Here is a 21508-nt window from a genome sequence, read left to right on the forward strand (position 1 = left end):
GCAATGGCAAACCACCTCTGGAAAACCTTGCCTAGAAAACTGCAGGGAATAGTCAAGGGACTCACCAGAAGTCAACATCAAAGGCATGCACTCACCCTCACACACACACATACAAAAGGTAAGCTAGATATGTATTACTTATGGACAAAGCACATATGGCATCTTTAAAACCACAATGCAAATACAGGAAAAAAATATTGATGAACATATATTGCTTCCCCTCCTGCTTTTAAGTGCAGTACTTTATAGAAGTCCTGTAGCCCAATTTCCTGCTTAGACCTATTGAGGGGTGGATTCTTTTTATTGTTTGTATTTTTTTTAGATTTCTGACCCAAAAGGAAAAAGCAAGGATAAAACATAGTAAGAAGTAAGTAGACCATGGACCATGGAGACTGTGGGCAGAGTCAAAATCTGAATTTTACTCTCATTACTTCATTTAAAATATTTACATTCTGCCATTCAGCTGGAAAAGCTCTAAAACTGGCTGATAGATCAACAAAAAGTTTCCTGCTTTCAAGTTCACAATCTATGCAACTTCTGCAGGAAACCACTAGGGAAGGTCATCTATCAGTTTGGCATCATCTCTATGTGGATGATTTTTTCCATCCAAGACCAAGCCCAAGATGTAGAAGTTCTATACTAGTTCTTGAGGGCTATTAGGAATTGTATGGGAAAAACAAGGTCAGATTAAATCCTACCACAACAAAGCTGCTGTATACCCATAAACCTTTCAGTTATCTACTAACATTGGTCTTGATAATTACCTGTAAACCAGTTTAAAATTTTGAGGCTAACCTTTGAGCCGTTTGTACAGGAACACCCAGTTATTTGAATAACTTGATTACTGTTAATGTTCTTTTGAGCTTGTCTCACTCATAAAATCAGGTTTGGTTGGTTTTTCCTTCCAACAAAATGGCCACTTTACGTATTAGATGTTTCTCTCATTTAGCTCCTCCTTGAACTATGCTTGCATTCTGATCCTTTGAGGTTAAAAGGGGTTCTTTAACATTCCTTCTACATGATTTTTATGAAGTGGCACTAGCCTTTCTTTGCAGTGGCAAGTATGTATTGGTGATTTTAAATTAAGTGTACAAAGATTTGGAAATGTTACAAATTATTGAATTGTTGATTTTGGTCTGTTATGTTTTTATTTTGCTTCTACTGAGTTCAGATGAAAATGCTTTGTTTATAAAAATACTATACTAAAAATATTATAGTGTGAAGGTTGTAAGTCCCTCAATGAGATTTGGGGAGACCCCCATCCTTCCCAGGATTTATGGTTCCTACTGGAGCAGGAAGTGGACGGTATGACCTATTGCTCCAACCAGTGTGTCTTACCTAGGCTAGGATTCCTTTGCAGTGGTAATTTATGCCTGATTGCCATGTAGCTAAACCACTGCTAGAGATTGTTATGTAGGACTCGTTTTGAAGGTGAGTGGAAAACTGCACCTGGTACAGAATGGGCAGTCAGATTGTCTTAAGTGTTCTCTTCCTAAAAAGTACATTTGGCCTTGACCCTCCTAACATTTTATGTAAACACTTGAAAACTGAACTGCTCGAGCTTTAGTTTTAGGTGGTTGGGGGTGACTGCCTCTGTTATTATTTCATTATGCTCTATTTTTGTAGTAGACATTCCTTAGAGTCAGTATAATTGGGGAAGATTACAAATACTATCTGTAAAGTAAGCATCCAAGTAAGGTAGCTAGGTAGGGAGAGAAAGAGAGATAGTCAGCCATTGCACAAGCCAAAATGGAGTATATTCAAGTTTCTCTTTACATGTTATGTGAATGCAAACAGTTAATTTGTTCAAATTGAACAAATCCTATTGAATAAATGGGATCTCAGATACAGAGTGAAGCAACAAATGCACCTCAAATCTCAGGTGCTGCATAGCAAAACATACATAAAAATTCATGAAATATAACGGGGGAGGGAGGGGGAGAGAGAGTGAGTGAGTTAGTTACTGGCTAAAAGGCACCAGAAAGTGTGATATACTGTATTCAAGGCTATAGGAGGTGGTTATGTTTACGTAACTGAGGGGTGAAATCAAAGCCTGTTATTTTTACAACTGTGCTTATTACTCCATCGCAGATGTTCTTTGATATCAAAGACAGAGATTGTTTGCAAACAGTGTTTCTTACAGCAGTTCAAGGGGTTTCTGATAATGATAAGACTTCAATGGCAAAGTCTTATTCTCTTGCATTCTGTCAAAACAGAAAGCCAAGAAAATCCCTATGGCTAACTTCGTTTATTGTTTGTTTATTGCTAATAGTTATTACTTAGGCCTGTTGCTTATCACTTTATTATTTAAACTTGTGGATCACTTCAATCATAGCTGCTAAATGGCTGTATAAAAAGACATCTACCTCTTGATGCACTATGAAAATGTATGAACAGTTTGAACAGCTCTGCCTTAAAACTGGTCTCCTTAAAAACAGACAGTGAACTTTTGAGGCAAGCTTTCAAGATTCTGTAATACATAGTATAACAAAAATAGTTACATTTCTGGATTCCCTGCAGTGTCTACCTGAAAAGTTTGACAGAGGGGTAGTAAGGGAAACAGCAGGCTGAGGGACAAATGACCTGTGGGGTATGGTATTACAGTACTGAAAGCTCCTGAGCAGGACAGGGGTGGGGGGGAAAGGCAATGCATATTCTCCTTATCCTACCTTCCTCATAAAATCACTATAAGGTTTTATTATGGTCAAAATCCCAAACATAAAAATGTTGCGGTTTTTGTGCCTGGTGAACTATATATAATCCAGAAGATTTTGGCAGAACGTCTGGAACAAAACACACTTTCCATTTTGTGTACATCTTTATTCTAGAAGTCTTGTTTGGATGTTTATCCACAGACTGCTGCCTCCTCTTCTTTCTTTCTCCTTGAATACTTGCATTCAGTTTTATAGAAGGAAAGTGAAAATATATGATATACTGGACCTAATCAGAAAGTTGGTTTCTACCAGTTCTGTCTTTATTTATACGAGATTATATGGAAGATATTTCGAGAAAAAAAGACTAAACTATATTCAGGTTTCTCAGTATGATGTCAATTTAACAAGTATTTTGGGGACTGTAATGCCATACTAAAGCTAAGGAGTCATATACTGTACATTAGAATAGTCTATACCAGTTTAGTTGGCAGACCTCTGTTCTATAACATTGCACCCATGCCAAAGTTAAGGCTTTAAACATGTTTCCTGTTGTCTGCTGTCTATGATCAATCATATTTTCTCAGGATGAGCACCATGTGGGCCTTCCAAAACTTCAACTCAGTTTCCATATCCCTTATTGTTGGCCATGGTGGCTAGAACTAGTGAGTTTTGAAACTGAACAACTGCTGGAGACCAACACATTAGCTAATGTCTTGCTCAAATGAGAATTCTTTATTGGTCAAGTGTGATTGGACACACAAGGAATTTGTCTTGGTGCAAATGCTCTCAGTGTACATAAAAGAAAAGATACATTTGTCAAGAGTCAAAAATCAAAAGGTACAACACTTAATAATAATCATAGGGTACAATAAATAATCAAATTAGACTTAATCAGCAAAATATAGTTAAAGCTAGTTTACCATCAGTGGAAATATTATAATATGTAGCCTTAGTGGACTACTATGCAATGCATCTGTGCAAGAAGACACAGCATTCTATCCTGAGTCCTGAAAGTGACTATTTGGCTAAATACAACGAGAAGACTTTTAAGATAAGAAAACTGGTTATAAAGTTTATGACCCTTTAGGCATTGTTATATCTTACAACAGCCATCCTACCCATTACAGTTAATAGCGAGGAATGTTTAGAGTGGTGATTTCACAGTTTTACTACAATAAATGACATTCCTACCCTTGAGAAATTGTTGGAGAAATTCTAAGAAATTATCCACCCAATTTCTTTGAAGGTTTGGTGGAGAATTTTGGCAAGCCATTTGTGTCTTGCTCTATTTATAAGGATCTGAGTCAATTGCTCAGTTAAGCAGCAAATTATCTGAAGATGCTACTGAAAGCCTTGCTGTAAATCTTTGGAATATGTCTTATAATCTGTTTCAAATCAGAATCTGTCTGGATTTTGGAATGTGTGTATTTGATTCATAACCTATGGCCTGGCTAGACAAAGTACCTGACATACTAACTGAAACAGAGAAAGGTAAGTGTTCTGTACAGTCATTAACATACTTGTAAACGCCGTGCAGTGATTGGTCAAGACACACGGCGAGCTGATTGGCCGAGCGAGCTGCACGGATTGGCCCGCCACGAATCTCCCGCGATTGGTGGAAAGTAATCGCGGGAGATTCAAAGCGGTGCCATTAGCCACGGCCGCTGCGGCCAAGGAATAAAAGCCACCGCTTTTCCTTTGGAGCCGAGCCGATCTCGGGAACTAAATAAAGAGCTGAAACCAAGTCACTGGCTCCGAGTCTCTCTTTCCATGACGGACATAACAGTAAGCATCTGTTGCAGAACCTAGACTGGGTATCTTTAATAAAAATTTGGAGGTCATTTGGACCTGCAGGATCCAGACAGCTAGCCAAAACTGTTTAACAGAAATGTCTGTTCCAGAAAATCTACTGCATCAGCTATTTTAATACATTAGTAGATGAAAAAGAAAGAAGCAACTACTATTTAAAAATTGTGGCAAAGAAACAAGGGAAAAACGTTAGGTCTTAAAATAAAAAGTTCTGTTAACACTGAGATAAATTTTATACTAAAGGCACTTACATGCAAAAGCAATTAGGAGAGTGTATGTCATCCCAAGCAGAACTGACTTGTAAATGTCAGGATTTTACTTGAGGAATTCATGAATATAACATATTCACCTATTTCTTATGGACCAGACTACATTAAATCAAGTTATGTTCTACTGGAATCTAGCGAGGCTTATTGGAAATATGTAATAACTCAACAGCCAACCACGACTGTTTCACCTGTACTGCATACCTGTATGAATGCATGCATCACTCATTTGTTAGGTTTACAACTTATCTTTCCTCTAGGTCAATGGTGTCAAACTCACATCGTCACGGTAGCATCACGTGACTTATTGGGACTTTCCCCCCTTTTGCTAAACTGGGCAGGGGCAGGGCCAGCACGTGACGCATCCGGCCCGTGAGTTTGACACCCTTGCTCTAGGTGCTCAAAGTGACTTACAGGGTGTCTCCTTTCATTTCTACCCCTCACCAAAATAATACTAGAAGGCATTTTCCACAGCTGCTGATAAATTTGAACTTGAAATGCCCCAATCGAAGATAAACACCTTAACCAATACACTAAACTACGAAAGAGATTAAAGATGCAAAGTAGAAGAACACTGCAGTACACCGGGCTTCATCAGTTATATTAGTGAACTAGAGCCTGTTAGAACCTTGAACGTCTATACTTTTGATTAATGCAGTTTTACTGTTCTTTACTTGGTTCTCCTTTCTGGATCCTACAAATTGCTTTCTCAAGATTGTAATTAAAAACGTATAGGCTGTAATCTATCTGTATTCTTAAAGCACTATTTCAATTTCTTTCTTTGTTGTGTCTTCCTAGAATTTTTTAAATCACAATCTAATACCACTTGGTTAAGACTCAGAATGTATACAAGAAAACTCCCTAGGCAGACATAGCTTTAAAATCATAGATTTTATTTATTTTATTAAGTCCAACAAAAATACAAAAAGTCCAACAAAAATACAAAAACGAACCTCAAGCGTTTGAGGTTCAAAAATCATAGATTTTAAAGGGGATTTTTGAATCTCAAACACTTGCACAATTTTTGTATATTTGTTAGGCTTAATAAAATGCTAATTCCATATTTTGTTTTAGGCTTTTTTCCCCTCCAAGGACCCATCCCCTTAATGGCTATAATGCTATAGCATTTACCCCTTTCATAAAGAACCATGTAGATAGCCATTTTTTCCATTTAGAAAACATAACAATTTCTATTCTCCTGCCCAACAATGTTGATGAATAAATCCATTTGGCACCCAGCTCCTCGTTAAGAAAAGCTTATTTCCTTTTCTTTCCACTTCTGTCTTTCACAAATGACTGAATTTTTGCTTAAAAGGATACAATCAAGTATTCTCCCTGAGACATGTCAGCACATGGAGGGAAACAATACTATTGATTGTGACAAAATATCATTAAAAAATCTGGTTTTACACTTATACTTTATATTTATACAGACACACACAGAGAAAAACACACATGGCTCAGAATACGGTAACGTTTTTAGTCCTAATTGCTTCCTAAACCAAACAAAAAGCTTTCCCACACATGCAGATGAAATATTTTCATGTCCCAACCTATTACAATGCACCATTCAAATCTTCCTTTTCCTTAACCTGCCACCCACCCATACATTAGTTGGCCTAGAGGTCAAGAGACTCGGGAATAGGGCTAATTCAAGAAGAATGGATCAGAATCGAAAACAATAAGCAGACAGGACTGCCCCAAAGCGGGACGTGGATATACAGGTAATAGTTGATTTACCACCATTCGTTTAGTAACTGTTCGAAATCACGATGGCAGAGGAAAGAAAATAATGACCAGTCTTCACACTTATGACTGTTGCAGCATCCCTCCACAGTCATGTGATCAAAAGTTGGCCAATTGGCAACTGACATGTATTTATGATAACTGCACTGTCACCATTTGTAACCTTTCCAGCTGGCTTCCTACCAGCAAAGTCTATGGAAGAAGTTAGATTTGCTTAACAACTGCAGTGATTCAATGAACCACTGTAGGAAACCTTCCTCTCAGGCTTTCTGTCTATCCAATTGGACCAGAGACATCAGAGGGGCAAAGCAAATATCAAAAATTTAAAGATGGCAAATGCACAACTGAAGCCCTGCCCTTGTTTCACATTGTCTTCTATAACAGTCACAGAGAACTGATACTTGTGGGTCTAGTTGATTGGGGCACTGATATTCTGGAATATAAATTCCTTCTGAAACTTGTGAGTGATTCTTTATTACTTAGGCACCTACTAAAGACTTGTCTCTTCATTGGGCTTTTCCCCACATGGATGGGATGCCAAGAGAAATGTGTCTTTGGATTCTCTTTCCTTCTTGTTGAATACATTTTACTGGATATATTTCTTCAATCGATTGTTTTTATGGTTGCATTCTATAGTTGGTAAACCACTTTGAGATATATTTGCATAGGAAGCAATATAAACATGCATTAAATAAAGAATATGCTCAATGTGGATAAAGTTCTATATCAAGCATAACACAGAAAATGGAATTGAAGGAAGGTGCAGCTCGCTGATAAAACAGAGTATTTTCTTATTTGGAAAAAAAGATGGCTGTTAGGTCATGAATCCCTGGTAGAAGCCACAATAATGCCACTTGAGTCCTATTATTGCCACTGAGACTCTCTGGATTTTGGGGAGATACAAATGGAATAAATAAATAAATATGCAATGTTTAATAATTATGCAAATAACTAGACATCCTATATCTCCCCCCCGCCCCCCAGACATATCTATGTGTTAGAAATTCAAAGAAAACAATTATTCTATTTAAGTACAATCCATATCTTCTGAGCATCGCTTGGAGAATACTCTGGGGTTGCTTGAAGTGATTAACTACTATGGTAAATAAATAGCAACAAATAAACCACCAAAGGGGAACTTTGCAAATAAGATTTGCAAAATTGTGTTGTAAGCAGAGAAACTGGTTGCAAAGCTCTGTCTCATGATAAGAGATGGGAATTTCCTTTGCGGAATAAACTATTTTTTAATCGCATAATTGTTATAACCAACAAATGTTTTTATAAGTATTCCTCTATCTATGATAGTAATGGAGCCTGCCTGTTATGGTCACATGTCGAGATGGTCATTAAGTGAGATTGCCTCTCTTAATCACCCCATTCCTTGCTCTCCCTAATGCGATCTATCCCAGGCCTCCAAAGCCTGTCCCATCCTCTAGGAGCCCACGCCCTGCTTCTTGCCCCTCAGGGTCCCCAAAGCCCTTGAGCCTGCTTTCCCACCCCATCAGGTCCCCACAGGTCTTCTGTCCCAGAGCTTGGGCCTTCTCCCGCTCCCATCACACAATTACCTAAAGTCTCCAACAGGCACAAACAACCTGGTCCATACATGGAAAAATCAATTAATTGATTTATTGCTCAAGCCTATGCACAGGAAACTTCTTGGATTGATGATTTGCACCTAGATGAGGCTAGATGTGGTTCAATGATATTAAGGGGGGTGGGGGGTTAGGACTTTGCCCTCTTGAGCCCACATAGAGATTCTAGACTAAGTCCCTGTTTGACTCCTATCCCTGGACGAGCCATTCTCTACAATCTCTATGTCACAGCTGTGCAACCTAGGGACGCTGAAGGACAGAGTGACCAGAACTTTGGGGATCTTCAAAAGATAAGTGCAAAATGACTGACGGTGAGTAGGGAAGAGGCCCAAGCCCCGCAGGGATCCATAGGTGATAGCAGGCCCAAGATCTGTAGGGACCTGGTGAAGCTGGATGAATGGCAGATAGGTGGGAGGGCCGCACTGCAGTGTCTGCGGTTATTCATAAGGGTGAATGACTGTTGGGGTGCTGCAGCAAGTGTAACTTTGAAACTGGTAGCTTGTGGGGGGATCTTTTGTAACTTTGAATAGTTGCTAAACAATTGGTCATAAATTGAGGACTACCTGTATTATTTTTGTGCCTCAGGCACCCCAAACATCTTCATATATAACGGTGAGTCTGAGTTTAACAGTGTTGCCTTTTCTCAAAACTATATACTGGACTCACATATTGCACTAATTTTTCTTTTATACCTGTTTTGCAAGCCAGAGACTGAATTCACACGCATAGTATTGTTAAATGATCAGGTTCACACAATAAGCTAAACCAAACAAATTGCATCCAATTGGTTTGTGTTTGTATGTGCACGCACGCACGTGTGTGTGTGGTGTGTGTGTTTAATTAATGTGACTATTTTTGTATCCATTTTTATTTTTTTATATTCGATTTGTCATTCATGTTGATGAATGATGTTCTGCCTGCAGATCAGATTTTTAACCCCCGTTGATGCATTCATGAAAAGGCACGCTTCAAATATCCTCTGAAATAGACACAGTCCTTATAAAAATAGAGCATATTTAGGCCTGAGCAGGTCCAAGGACAGGGAGAGCAAAGGAATTCCTGCTATGTTCCCAGGAATCTATTCATTCAACTTTGGATATAGCTCACTACGAGGAATGTGTTTGTGCAATTGTCATAAGCCTCAACTTGTTAGCACCTTCATTTGTACCAATAAAGGAGAATATTTATAGCTTAGAATTGAAATGAGGGGGTCCTTGGTGCTCTGTGAGCCTGGTTGTTTTCTTGCAGACACTTGGTTGCTTTCTTGCCATCACTGATGATGCTACTTAGTTCGGGTAATGAAATCTTTGCAAGAAAACAACCAAGCTCAGAGAGCATCAAGGATCTCTCACCTTCATTTGTATTTTTCTACAGTCATCCTGATATGATCAGGCTCTGATCATCCTGCTCCCAGCTTTTAAACCCAGCTGGAGTCTGATCATATCACAAGCCATTTTACAATTGTATTTGCACTCTTTTTTTCTTTCATACTTTGAAAACTGCATTGCTCTTCTTCTCCACGGCTTTTTGCTGTTCTCTAAAAAGTGCTAGCACCCATGTGACTACATCTGGGCTTGGAAGTTAAGATGGAGCTGGGCGGCCTCCAAGATCTGCAAGAGACACTAGAAAAACATCTCCAAACAGGGCACAGACAAACCATATCCCCTTTTGTTGCTAAAAATACTCTGTGCATTCATGAAATGCCAGGCGTAGATCTTGACTTGAAGGAATCATTATTTAAGAGTTCAAAACAATAGTTAGGCTAGATAAGGCTACAAAATACCCTGTGGGCGTTCTGTAATCTTTGTAAGGAAACTACAGGAATAGTCATGCAAAAAGTATCCTGGAATTGCAGCATAAATTCACAATGTCTTTGAATAGGCCTGAAGTGTTTTCTGTGGGGAACACATCATTGTTCTCTTTGGAACTCTGGCTGTATTCTGTTTAACAGAGTTTTCTGCACCTAATATGAAAAGTCAAAATGACAACCACTTTTCCTTTTTCTTCTCTCCCTCCTGATGATGTGCACTCTTATGCACGGATGCCATTTGCATGTGAACAAATGGCGCCATTGGTAGAAGCTTCTGCATAAAGCAAAGCAGCCACTACCGGAACAAACCTGAGAGCTGCTGCCTGCCTGCCACACAAAGGGACAAAGTACCATCTAGTGGGCAAGGGAATACATTACTCAACCATGATTTTTCAGGAACTGTATCTTGCCAATCACCAAGTGTCCTTAGGGACTAAGCAGTTAATAAAAACAATGAATGAATGGATGGATAAATAATCTTATGACTTGGCTAATCACACTGTCATAGGTTGATTAACCCTGACTTATTGAATAAACCATAACTGGATGGATTCACATACCATGTCCAGCCATAATTATGACTTAGAAATCTTATTTAGTTACAAATCTTATTACTATCAACCTAAGAACAACATAATAAATCTTATAGTTAAGCAGGATTTCAAAGTGATTTGGAAAAAAATACTTAAGATCTCACATGTATACAAGGACAAGCCTTCTCTGCTGTTCCTTAAAGTAGCCCTTTTCTCTTTTTTTAGGCTTCTGCAAGAGCCTAAGAAAGAAGTTATTAAGACAGAACATCTATCAAGTAGCATTTTCTTTCAGGCTTGTGCAAAAAAAAGGTGACTGTTGTAAGGAGTAAGTAAGAAATACTGTGCTTGTAGATTAAGAATTTCCAAGCCAGTTTCGAAGCTTGCATAGTCCTAATAAGTAAGATTTTAACTTTCTGCTGCCTTATATGAAACTAAACTATCATTTATTGTTCAACATACCCATCTTCCAGCATGTAGAAATCATTGCATAGAAATAAAAGCCTAAAGGGCAAGAAGCTACAGAGTTCCTTGTGTATATTCTAGGGACCTCCTTCATAAAGATTCTTATCAATTAACTTGGAAATGTTGCATGTTCTATAATGTTAATTTAAATAAATAGTCACCCTAACAGTGCAAGCTGCTGATGATTTGAGCAATGATATATAGAAGGAGATAGATAGATGGATGGATAGATGGAGAAAGGGAGGGAGGGAGGAAAAGAAAGAAAGAAAAGAAAAGAAATCATTTTAGCTAGGCAGACTGGGGCTGGATTCATATATTTCACTAAGCCAAACATTGTTTGATGATGCTTTACTGAATATACCAGAACTGTATTTATACCCAACTCTTTTATTCTGGCAAGTTCTCAAGGAGACTACCAACATTTAAAAAAACCAAACACAAGCATTAATACTTTGATCTAAAATAGCTTAACCCTTCAAAATCTAGCAAGAGAGGTATGTCTTTGTACATTTCCAAAAGGCTGAGAGAATGGAAGGTAAAAGCTGGTGTGTTCCGTGGCATGGGAGCAACTCACGGCAAAGCCTTTCTGGTGTGCCAGAAAGATGGGCTATTAACAATGGAGGGAAGTTGAACATCCTTCAGTCAGATTCTACACTATTTAGGGCTTGAAATGTCAGTAAGTTAAAGACCCCTCATTATCAGAAATTATCAACACCTTCAATTGTGACACATAAACAAGTATGGGCAATCAGGACAAATCTTTGCATCATATGAGGCCAGTTATAAGATTAGGTGAACTGTTTTGTACCAACTGAAGCTTTCAGATACTTTCTTTAGTGTCCCCATGTTGCAGAAGATGAGATAAACCAATACATCAACAAATCTGAGGAGCTAAGGAGGGTTTCCAACTAGCAAACCAGGAATAATTCTTCCAAGTTCCCTTCATCTGGAATCTAATAATAATTAAGGAACTTTCTAAGGGAACACAACCTTATGATTAGCATCTTGTTCTTGGTTTAATGTTAGCTCCTTCATCCAGCCTACTCTCAAACTTAGGCAATTTTCAACATATCTGTCTACTTCCTTATAGGTGGGTGGTAAGGAGCACTCCACAAGTCTGGATGACCTCCCCAAATGGTTCATTCAAAATGTTGAACAGAATGACACACATGATAAAACCCAGAAGGGCACCGTAAGTCAGCAGCTGTCTTCTCTCAGCATTATTTTCTAAACATGGCACAATGGGAAGAACTGGGATCACTGCAAAACGTTGTCTGCAATGCCCAATTTTACCAGGCAATCTAGAGATGAATAATAGTTGATAGTTCTGAAACTAGCAAGTTTGCATTCCAGCGCACCCTTTAATGAGACACTCCAACTGTACAATAAAGGGCATGGTTCCAGTAGCCGTAGTAGCCACATAGATCAAACCATTAATTTTGTAAAATCCTTTCCATAAAGTGTACTTGTACAACAAAGAGAGCCTTAAACTTGTCAGAAACTTGGGACTTCCGGTTTGTCGGCTTCGCGAGAGGCAGGGATTCGCGACACTGCGCGATCCCTGCTGCGCTAGCCGTTTTTGGTGCTCCGATCCGGACGGGTTTGGAGCTAAGGCTGCCCTGCAGGGGGCGGCTGAAGATAGGGGGATCCGGAGAGGGGTTTGGGGGTGTTGCAGACCCTCTCCCCGGCCGGCAGAACCCCTTTTCCCAAGACGGTGCAGCGGCGGTCCGTAATGGCCGCCACAAAGAAGCCGGCAGCTGGGTAAGAATGCGCAGGAGGAAGAGGAGAAAGCCTTTGAGAGTGAAAGTTTTTCTTGGTTGACCCAGGACTCTAAGACATATTTAACACAATTCCTGGAAATTATGGCTTTTTGAATGATACTTTCCAGAAGAGAAAATAAGCGGCAATTTTGAGGTGCTGAAAGGAAAGTTTACTCTCCTTCCCTACGGAATCAACAAGTGGATACTGAGAAACCTGTCTTTTTTAGGTAAAAACTGGCTTTATGTGATAAGTGGGAAGGGAGAGGACAAAAAATATATTTATATGTTAAGATTTTGTTGGAGGAGATGCCTTAAGGATTTGAAGACTGAAATGTATTGCAATGAGGCTTTAAGATACAGATTTGGACTTTCTTTTTTTGATTGATACTACCCCAGGAAGAGAAAGTGAGAACTTTGTCTTGGCGTGGATTGATTGATGACTTTGGGATTGTTCTATTTTTTGAAATATCTTGGTTGTTGCAAGAAGAAAGAGGGGAGAAAAAAAAAGAAAAGAAAAGATTTATAATGGCTTTTTCTGTTGAGGAACTGAGAAAAGAATATGAGCAAACAAAAAAAGATGGCGAAGATGGTGTGAAAGAAGCCTTCCTTTTTTTAGAAATGGCGCTTGTTACTTATCAACAAACACTACAACAGATGGAGGAGGAGGAGGAGGAGGAGGAGGAGGAGGAGGAGGAGGAGGAGGAGGAGGAAGAAGAAGAAGAAGAAGAAGAAGAAGAAGAAGAAGAAGAAGAAGAAGAAGAAGAAGAAGAAGAAGAAGAAGAAGAAGAAGAAGAAGCCATCTTTAATGAATTTCAAAATTTAACTAAGAAAGAAGGAAGAAAGGAAGGAAGGAAAATGAAGGACTTAAGATTTAAAAAAACACTCAAGAAAGAGAAAAATAAGGTGCAAAATTAATATAATGATAGTAAACAAAAGAAAAAGGAACACAACAGAGAAGGGAAGCCAGTAAGGCAGAGGCTAGGAGAAGGGGGTAGAAAGGTCTGGTGGGAGAAGAAAGAAAGGGAAAAGGTGGAGAAAAGCCACAAAGTTTTGAAATTAGATGGGAAAAGAGGAATCTTTTTTAGGGACAAAGGGTAAAGTATAATTTCTTTAAAAAAGATTTTGCAAGGTACATAAGATGGTATTGTAGCATTTGTATTAGAAATAGAAAATTAGAATGGTTTAAGAGTTAATAAGAGATTAAAATGTTGAAATGTTTAGTAATGATTGATTTTAAAATCTAATAAAATATTAAAGGGAATGTTTAGAATATTGAGTTTTAATTAAAGAGTTTAATATGACTATGGTATTGATGTTATTATAAAATTATTATTGTAGCATTTGTTTTTGGAAAAGGCAATGGGAATGTTATAAGATTCAATATTTAGATCTATTATTTAACTATGTATTTAATCATTTTGGATTTATTATTTTTCTTTTATTAAAAAAAAAATTAGTAGATAGAATGTACCAAGCAGAGTCACATTGGGTATTAGGTGTTATTTTAAATGTTAATCTAATTATTTTAGGGGGAAGATAGAAAGGCATCATACTCTGTTTAGTGATTCCAGGAGAAATTCTTTTTTTTTTTATTATAAGGAATGAGACAAAGGGATAATAAAGAATGGACAAAAGATACAAATATAATGACTTAAATTAAGATGGATTAAATAAGATAGAATTAAGAAGAGTGAAATGTGTGGAGAAGCCAATATAGAAGACATAGAATGGTAAATAAAATAGGTAATGACATGTCAGATGAGCATGAATATAATTGAAGTCCATGTAGAGAGAGGTACCTGGGGCCAAGTTACTTTCCTAAAAGATTTTTTATATGTTTGTGTGTTGTGTGTTTATGTTTCTGGGAGAATTAATAAAACCTTGCAGAAATATAGAATGAGAATAATGGTAACCAAGTCAGAAAGAAATAGATGAAATAATAATAGTGAAATTGAATAAGAGTAAAGAGAAGTAAAGAGAAACTGGAAAAGAGGTATTTGTATGCTCATATGGAAATGGTTTAAAATAGAATTATATTGTATAAAATAAGGTTTTATTTGACTTGTAAAATTTATAATGGAAAAAGGTTCAAGTATGTAATGGTTAATGATGATTTGTTTGTCTTTAAAATTAATAAAATTTGTTTAAAAAAAAAAACTTGTCAGAAACTTTTTTGCCAGATGTATTGTATGAACTCAGAAAATTGGGCAATTAAATAAACACTGGAGCCTTTAACAAATAACATAATCATACAGCCATGAAGGAGACTTGGAAAAAGGTGATACTGTGATATGTCTACCTACAAAGATATAGAATTCTAGAAGCCATGATATTCCTGTAATATTATATGGAAATGAAAGTTGGACTTTAAAGAAGCAGGATAGCATTGACCCTTTTGAACTTTGGTATTGGAGAAGATTGCTGAGAATATCACAGATAAATAAATTAATTAAAGCCTATAAATTAAAACAATGGATTATTGAATATATCAGCACAAATAATCAGGCTCAAATGTATTTATTTATTTATTTGATTTGCCAATTGTTTACAAGATAAATTATACTGCTTTGGATACATTATGCAAAGACCTAGCTCTCTGGAAAAGCTGGAAAGAAATAAAAAAGGACAAACAGAAGCTAAGTGGATGAACCCAGTTTCAGTGCTACTAGGTCATTGTTGGGAGACCTGAAAGACCAGTTCAGGGATAGATTCTCATAGATAAAATATATCTATGTGGTTGCTAGAAATCAATGCCTTGATGGCACATAATCAATCATACAGTCTAAAATTTTTATGTAAAATAAGGTTTAGGGGCATTTGAGAAAAATAAAATCCAGCTGTTGGCTCTCCCAATCCTGCAGGTTTTTTTTTTTTTTTAGGATGCCTGTGAAAATTCAAACACGCAACAAAACAAATTATCTGCCTTCTCCTCTCTCCATGGCCTAAGCATACTCCAACCATATTTTTTTAAAAATTAAATTGCTGAATATTTGATTATCACAAGAAACAAGCACAAGATTCCTGGTATATGTGTCAAACCAAAACATTTATTTTCACACAAAATTCATCTGAATACACTTCATTAGATGCAATGGAATCAAAGCCAAACAAATGGGACTTTTTAAATAATTTACACTTCTTATTGAGGCCAGAAATTGGTTAGAAGAAACAGAATTGCTTCAAATTGGTTGACAGAAGATTCAGAATATTATGATAAAAAGAATCTCACGTTTAGAGGCAAGTCTTTTGTCTGAGTCTGTGTTCAGAAGAAAAACTTAGGAACATTTTGTTCATCCTTGAAAAATAAACATTCTAATCCAAGTGGCACATAGTTCTGTCTTTGGAATCACATATCACATTAAGCTACAATGAGTTTGTTTGGTAGTGTTTTAATGTAACGCCTATAAATGATTTAGTGAATTTAAATGAACAGTGTGATTAATGATTAGTGTAATTAATTGATTAGTGATTAGAGTAATTAATTGATTAGGCAGATTGTTGCTCAGGAATATTATCTGACTAGAGAGATTACTGCAATTGATTGTTTGATTTGATATTGGCTATATAGATTACCCAAAATTGTTCCTTTAATTAATTCAATCAACATACTATCTTAACAAACCTACCATGCCAAAAAGAAAATCCAACGCCAAACCACAACCTAAAGAGAAGATAATCCCCACCAATGAACCACAAGACTCCTGCACATGCCTTAAATGCTACAAAAATCTAAAGGATATGAAAACTCCATCAAATGTTCTCTGTGTAAAAAATACGCTCATCATGACTGCTTGGGATTACTTGAGCAAATGATTCAATACCTAGAATCATCCAATGAGTTTCCATATCTCTGCAAATCATGCAGACCCAAACTGGATCTGTCTAAAAAGAATTGATACCATTGAAACCATTGAAACATCCCTTAACACCATAGTAGCATCCCTGGACGCCGTAAAAGAAAGAATATCCAACCTTGAAAAAAAAGACACAACGCAAAAACCTGAACATCCAATAGCTACAAACCACATCTCTACCCAACAACCACAACCCAATCCAAAACCCAATCCACAAATAAACACAACCCAGACAAATATTGATATCCCAATCCTCATCAGAGAAGCCGTTGAGCGTGAACGGAAACGTCCAAACGCCATCTTATTTGGTCTAGAGGACATCAATGACAATGATGACATCACAACTGTCCGAAACATCATCAGTGATTATCAAGCATCAACCATCTCCGCTGATGAAATACTTGACATTTCCGCATTGGCGAGAGCTCAAAAACAGAGACGGCTCTGTGGCCCCACGCTTGTGCAGGGTCATTTGCAAAAATGAATCAAGCAAACGTAAATTCATTTACACTATAAATTCACTCGCCAAAACCAACACCAACCATAAGAACCTCCGTTGTCGCCCTGACCTAACCATACAGCAACGTGCCCGCTCCCGTGTACTCCGCACTGAACTCAAAAACGTCTAGACAATGGAGAGAAGGACCTGTACATTGACTACCATGCTGACTGTATCAAAAGTAAGCCACACAACCCGCAACTCAGCTTTAACCCTCAACCACAACCCTACCTCAACCGATCCACCATCACCCAAGACTAGGCATGCACGCCCCTAACTACCTCAATTCCAACTACTACTGGCCTTAAATGCAAACTACTCAATGCAAGAAGCCTCGTGAATAAAATACCTGAATTTTTCCTCCTACTAAATATGGCTAAATTCGACATTATATTTGTCTGTGAAACATGGCTCAATGCATCTCTCCCTGACTCCATTACCACAGTAAGGGACTATCATGTTTACCGATCAGATCGTGAAATTCGTAGAGGAGGTGGTGTTGCTATCTTCTATAAAAAGTCCTTACATCTAAAAAATATCCAAGTTACCCAGGAGCTTGCTCTTCCTGAGACCATCATCTGTGAACTATCCTTAAATATCACAATTCGATTCTTACTATGTTACAGAGCACCTGATTATGACATCGAACATGTAAACAAGCTAAATACATTACTAACATGGGCTGCATCCTGCCCATACTCTTTTATCTTTCTTGGTGATTTCAATCTACCTCATATTGACTGGACCCTAAATGAATGTACAACTGAAATCATACACACAACCTTCTACAATGCTATTACAAATCTGGGACTGGAACAACTAGTAACCAACAACACTAGACTAAACAACTGCCTCGATCTCATCTTCTGCAATAGTTTGAATTTAATTTACGGAATACAAACTAAAGAACCCTTTTCCAGCAGTGACCACAATATGATTGACTTTTGTCTCAACATACGCCCACACAAAAATCACCACAATGATGTAATCCCCAATTGTAACTTCAAAAAAGGCAACTATGATCTTATAGACAACGATCTCTCATCCCTTGATTGGCAATCTCTATTCACTGGATGCAATACTGTTGAAGACCATTACAACATATTTTTACTTGAAGTCAAAAGAGTCATCAAACTATATGTACCAACAACAACTCCCAAAACAAAACAAAAAAGCAGATTACCCATAACAATAAGGAAACTTCAATCCAAAAAGAGATCACTCTGGCGGAAAAACAAATCTGGTCACGTTGCCAATTTCAAAAGCCGATACAAAAATTTATGCCACCAGATAAAGACCGAATGCATCAATTATCACATTAAACAAGAGGAAAACCTTCTAAGCACCAATTCCACCCGTGCTTTTTACAATTTTGTAAACAACAAACTAAAAGACTCAAGGTCTATCCCACCCTTGATAGGACCTGATGGTAAAGACTGCAACGACGACACCACTAAAGCCAACATCTTTAACACATTCTTCAGCTCAGTATTTGTAAACAGCAATGGATCATGCCCAGTATTTCCTAGCCGTACCACAGATAACAACAATGATCTAATACATATCGATTTTACAGAAGACAATGTTGAAAAAGCACTACGCAATCTAAAACCATCTCTATCTATTGGACCTGATGGAATATGTGCCTACTTCTTAAAAAAGCTATCCACTGCCATAGCCAAACCTCTAAGCATAATCTTTGAAAAATCTTTCAGGACCAGCTCCTTGCCTAACCTATGGTCACAAGCCACAGTCATCCCCATCTTCAAAAGGGAGACCCAAGCCTAGTTGAAAATTACAGACCAATCTCCTTATGCTGCATCACCTGTAAAGTCATGGAATCAATTATTAACCAATCCATCATCCTCCACTTAGAGACAAACAACCTACTCTCCAATAAACAATTTGGTTTCAGAAAAAACTATCCTGTAATCTGCAACTCTTACACTGCAAAAACATATGGACGACACAACTCGACCAGGGCAAAGCAATAGACGCAATCTACATAGACTTCTGTAAAGCCTTTGATTCAGTGGTACACGACAAACTACTCCTAAAAATAAAATCCTATGGTATCTCTGGACAACTGAATAACTGGATAGAAGCATTCCTGGCAAACAGACAACAAATGGTCAAAATTGGGAGCGTCCTATCAAATTCTGTACCTGTCAATAGTGGTGTCCCCCAAGGCAGTGTTCTAGGACCAACTCTCTTCATACTCTACATAAATGACCTCTGTGATCATATTAAGAGCAATTGCGTTCTTTTTGCTGATGATGTAAAGCTGTTCAATACCACAGACACTGCTACCCTACAAAAAGATCTTGACTATGTATCAGAATGGTCAAACAAATGGCAACTTCAAATCTCAACAAATAAATGCTCTGTCTTACATATTGGCAAAAAAAATCAGAAAATAAAATACAAGCTGAATAGTCAAGATCTTGTTGATGACCCAAGCTCTGTAAAGGACCTTGGAATACTCACCTCTAATGATCTAAGTGCTAGAGCCCACTGCAACTACATAGCCAAAAAGGCATTAAGAGTTGTTAACCTAATCCTACGTAGCTTTTTCTCTGGTAATATCACACTACTAACCAGAGCATACAAAATATTTGCTAGACCAATACTCGAATACAGTTCATCAGTCTGGAACCCACATTACGTATCTGATATTAGCACAATTGAGAAAGTCCAGAAATATTTCACAAGAAGAGTTCTCCACTCCTCTACTCGTTGTAGAATACCTTATGCCACCAGACTTGAAATTCTAGAACTAGAAAACCTTGAATTACGCCGTCTTCGGTCTGATTTAAGCATGGTATATAAAATCATACATTGCAATGTCCTACCTGTCAATGAATACTTCAGCTTCAACCATAACAACACAAGAGCACACAATAGATACAAACTCAAAGTTAACCGCACCAAACTTGATTGCAGGAAATACGACTTCAGCAATAGAGTGGTCAATGTCTGGAATACTCTACCCGACTCTGTAGTTTCTTCCCAAACCCCAAAAACTTTAACCTTAGACTGTCTACTATTGACCTCACCCTTTCCTAAGAGGTCTGTAGGGGCGTGCATAAGCGCACCAACGTGCCTACCGTCCCTGTCCTATTGTTTCTCTTATTCTTCTTTTATTTTTCTTATATGTACCCATTTCATGTATTCACAACTATGTATACACTTATACTTATTATCTTGTAAACAATTGGCAAATCAAATAAATAAATAAAAATAAATAAATAAACTCAATCACTGTAATATAAACTAGATTTCAGAATAGCGAAATATATCAGCCTGGACTCTAATTGTGCACAAACCTCCAATGGAGGAGGCTTTTCTCCAGTAAGGATCTCATTATTGTCCCTTTTTCCGCAGAGGACAAGCTCCCTCCAGCCAGGAGACATTCGTCATCTCCTTTGGGCGTGGTGCCAGACCTGACTTTCATCCCGAGTTCATCTGTCGAGGATTTTTCAATTAAACCAAAATAATTAATCCGTGACCAATTAGAGTGCAAAGGAAGGAAACAAACGGAGCTCCAAGCCAATGAAGGTTTAGGAAGGCAGGCCTCCGGGTAACTGAGGGCCAATAAGGGCACGTAAAAGGATATGTTGAAAACGAAAGTTCCGACTTTGTAAACATCGCAGGATGACGACTTGAAGCGTTTATTGCAAGCCTTTTATTTAAAAAATAAAAATACGGTGTCTTCTGAAAAAGGTATAGGATGGGCGACCGCATGAAAACAATCGGCCGCTGCAGAAACTGCATGTTATTTTTCACCCACATTATTCCCCTAGGATGATGACGAATGTGAAAAATGCTGATAGGGGCAGGCAAAATTGCAGGCACTGATACACATTTAAGGACCGGTCCTTTTCATGTCTACGTTCTTTGAATTTAATCCAATTTACTTCCAATAAACCCACATACGACTGCGCTGTTCAGATTTTCCCAACCATGCGAGAGAACTCGGACCCCGGGAAATTCTGCCTGTTTTTGAGCTGCAGAAAAAGTCTTGCAAGAACGCGTGGCGGGAGGGAGGAAAATGGGCAAAAATGTGTGCTTTCTGACTGGAGTTAACGGAGTTGGTGCACTGCAGGGAGGGTGCCTTTTTTTTTTTTGCAGCTCCAACTTGACAGACGTTCTCTTTGGGTTCAATTTTGAATACTGCTGTTCTAGAAACTTCCCACGACTACCACCTTGCGGATGCCAATTAGACAGATAACTGGAATAAGATTTGGTTTAAAGAATGGCTGGTCCGCTATCCTCTGCAGAGCACAACACAAAATGCATTTTGAGACAGAGGCTGGTGTCGAAAAGCGCATTCACGTAGTAGAGCCACGGGGATTTCATAAATAAGGCGCCTGTCACTGATGCTAGGGTTTTTGCAATACGCACTTTTCCTTCCTCAAAAATAAGGGCAATTCGGTGCCATAGGGAACGCTCGCAGGTAAATGTGTGCATGAAACCTACAGCCGCCTCGCCTTTTTGTTTGTGTGTGTGTGTGAGAGAGAATT

The 21508-nt window shown here is 38.0% G+C and overlaps 1 long non-coding RNA gene across 1 annotated transcript; it reads left to right on the forward strand.

Annotated features, from left to right (window-relative positions):
* The first annotated feature begins 967 nt into the window (after nucleotides 1-967).
* Nucleotides 968-20711, forward strand: LOC148130224 (uncharacterized). Its single transcript, XR_015750115.1, has 3 exons — nucleotides 968-1061; nucleotides 11963-12064; nucleotides 20370-20711. It is a non-coding gene; the product is annotated as an uncharacterized LOC148130224 (long non-coding RNA).
* Nucleotides 20712-21508: the final 797 nt, after the last annotated feature.

This window comes from Notechis scutatus, chromosome 6 (genome assembly GCF_049901735.1).
Source record: "Notechis scutatus isolate UNSWTSFEM ecotype Mainland chromosome 6, rNotScu1.2, whole genome shotgun sequence".
In the NCBI taxonomy this organism is placed as follows: Eukaryota; Metazoa; Chordata; class Lepidosauria; order Squamata; family Elapidae; genus Notechis; species Notechis scutatus.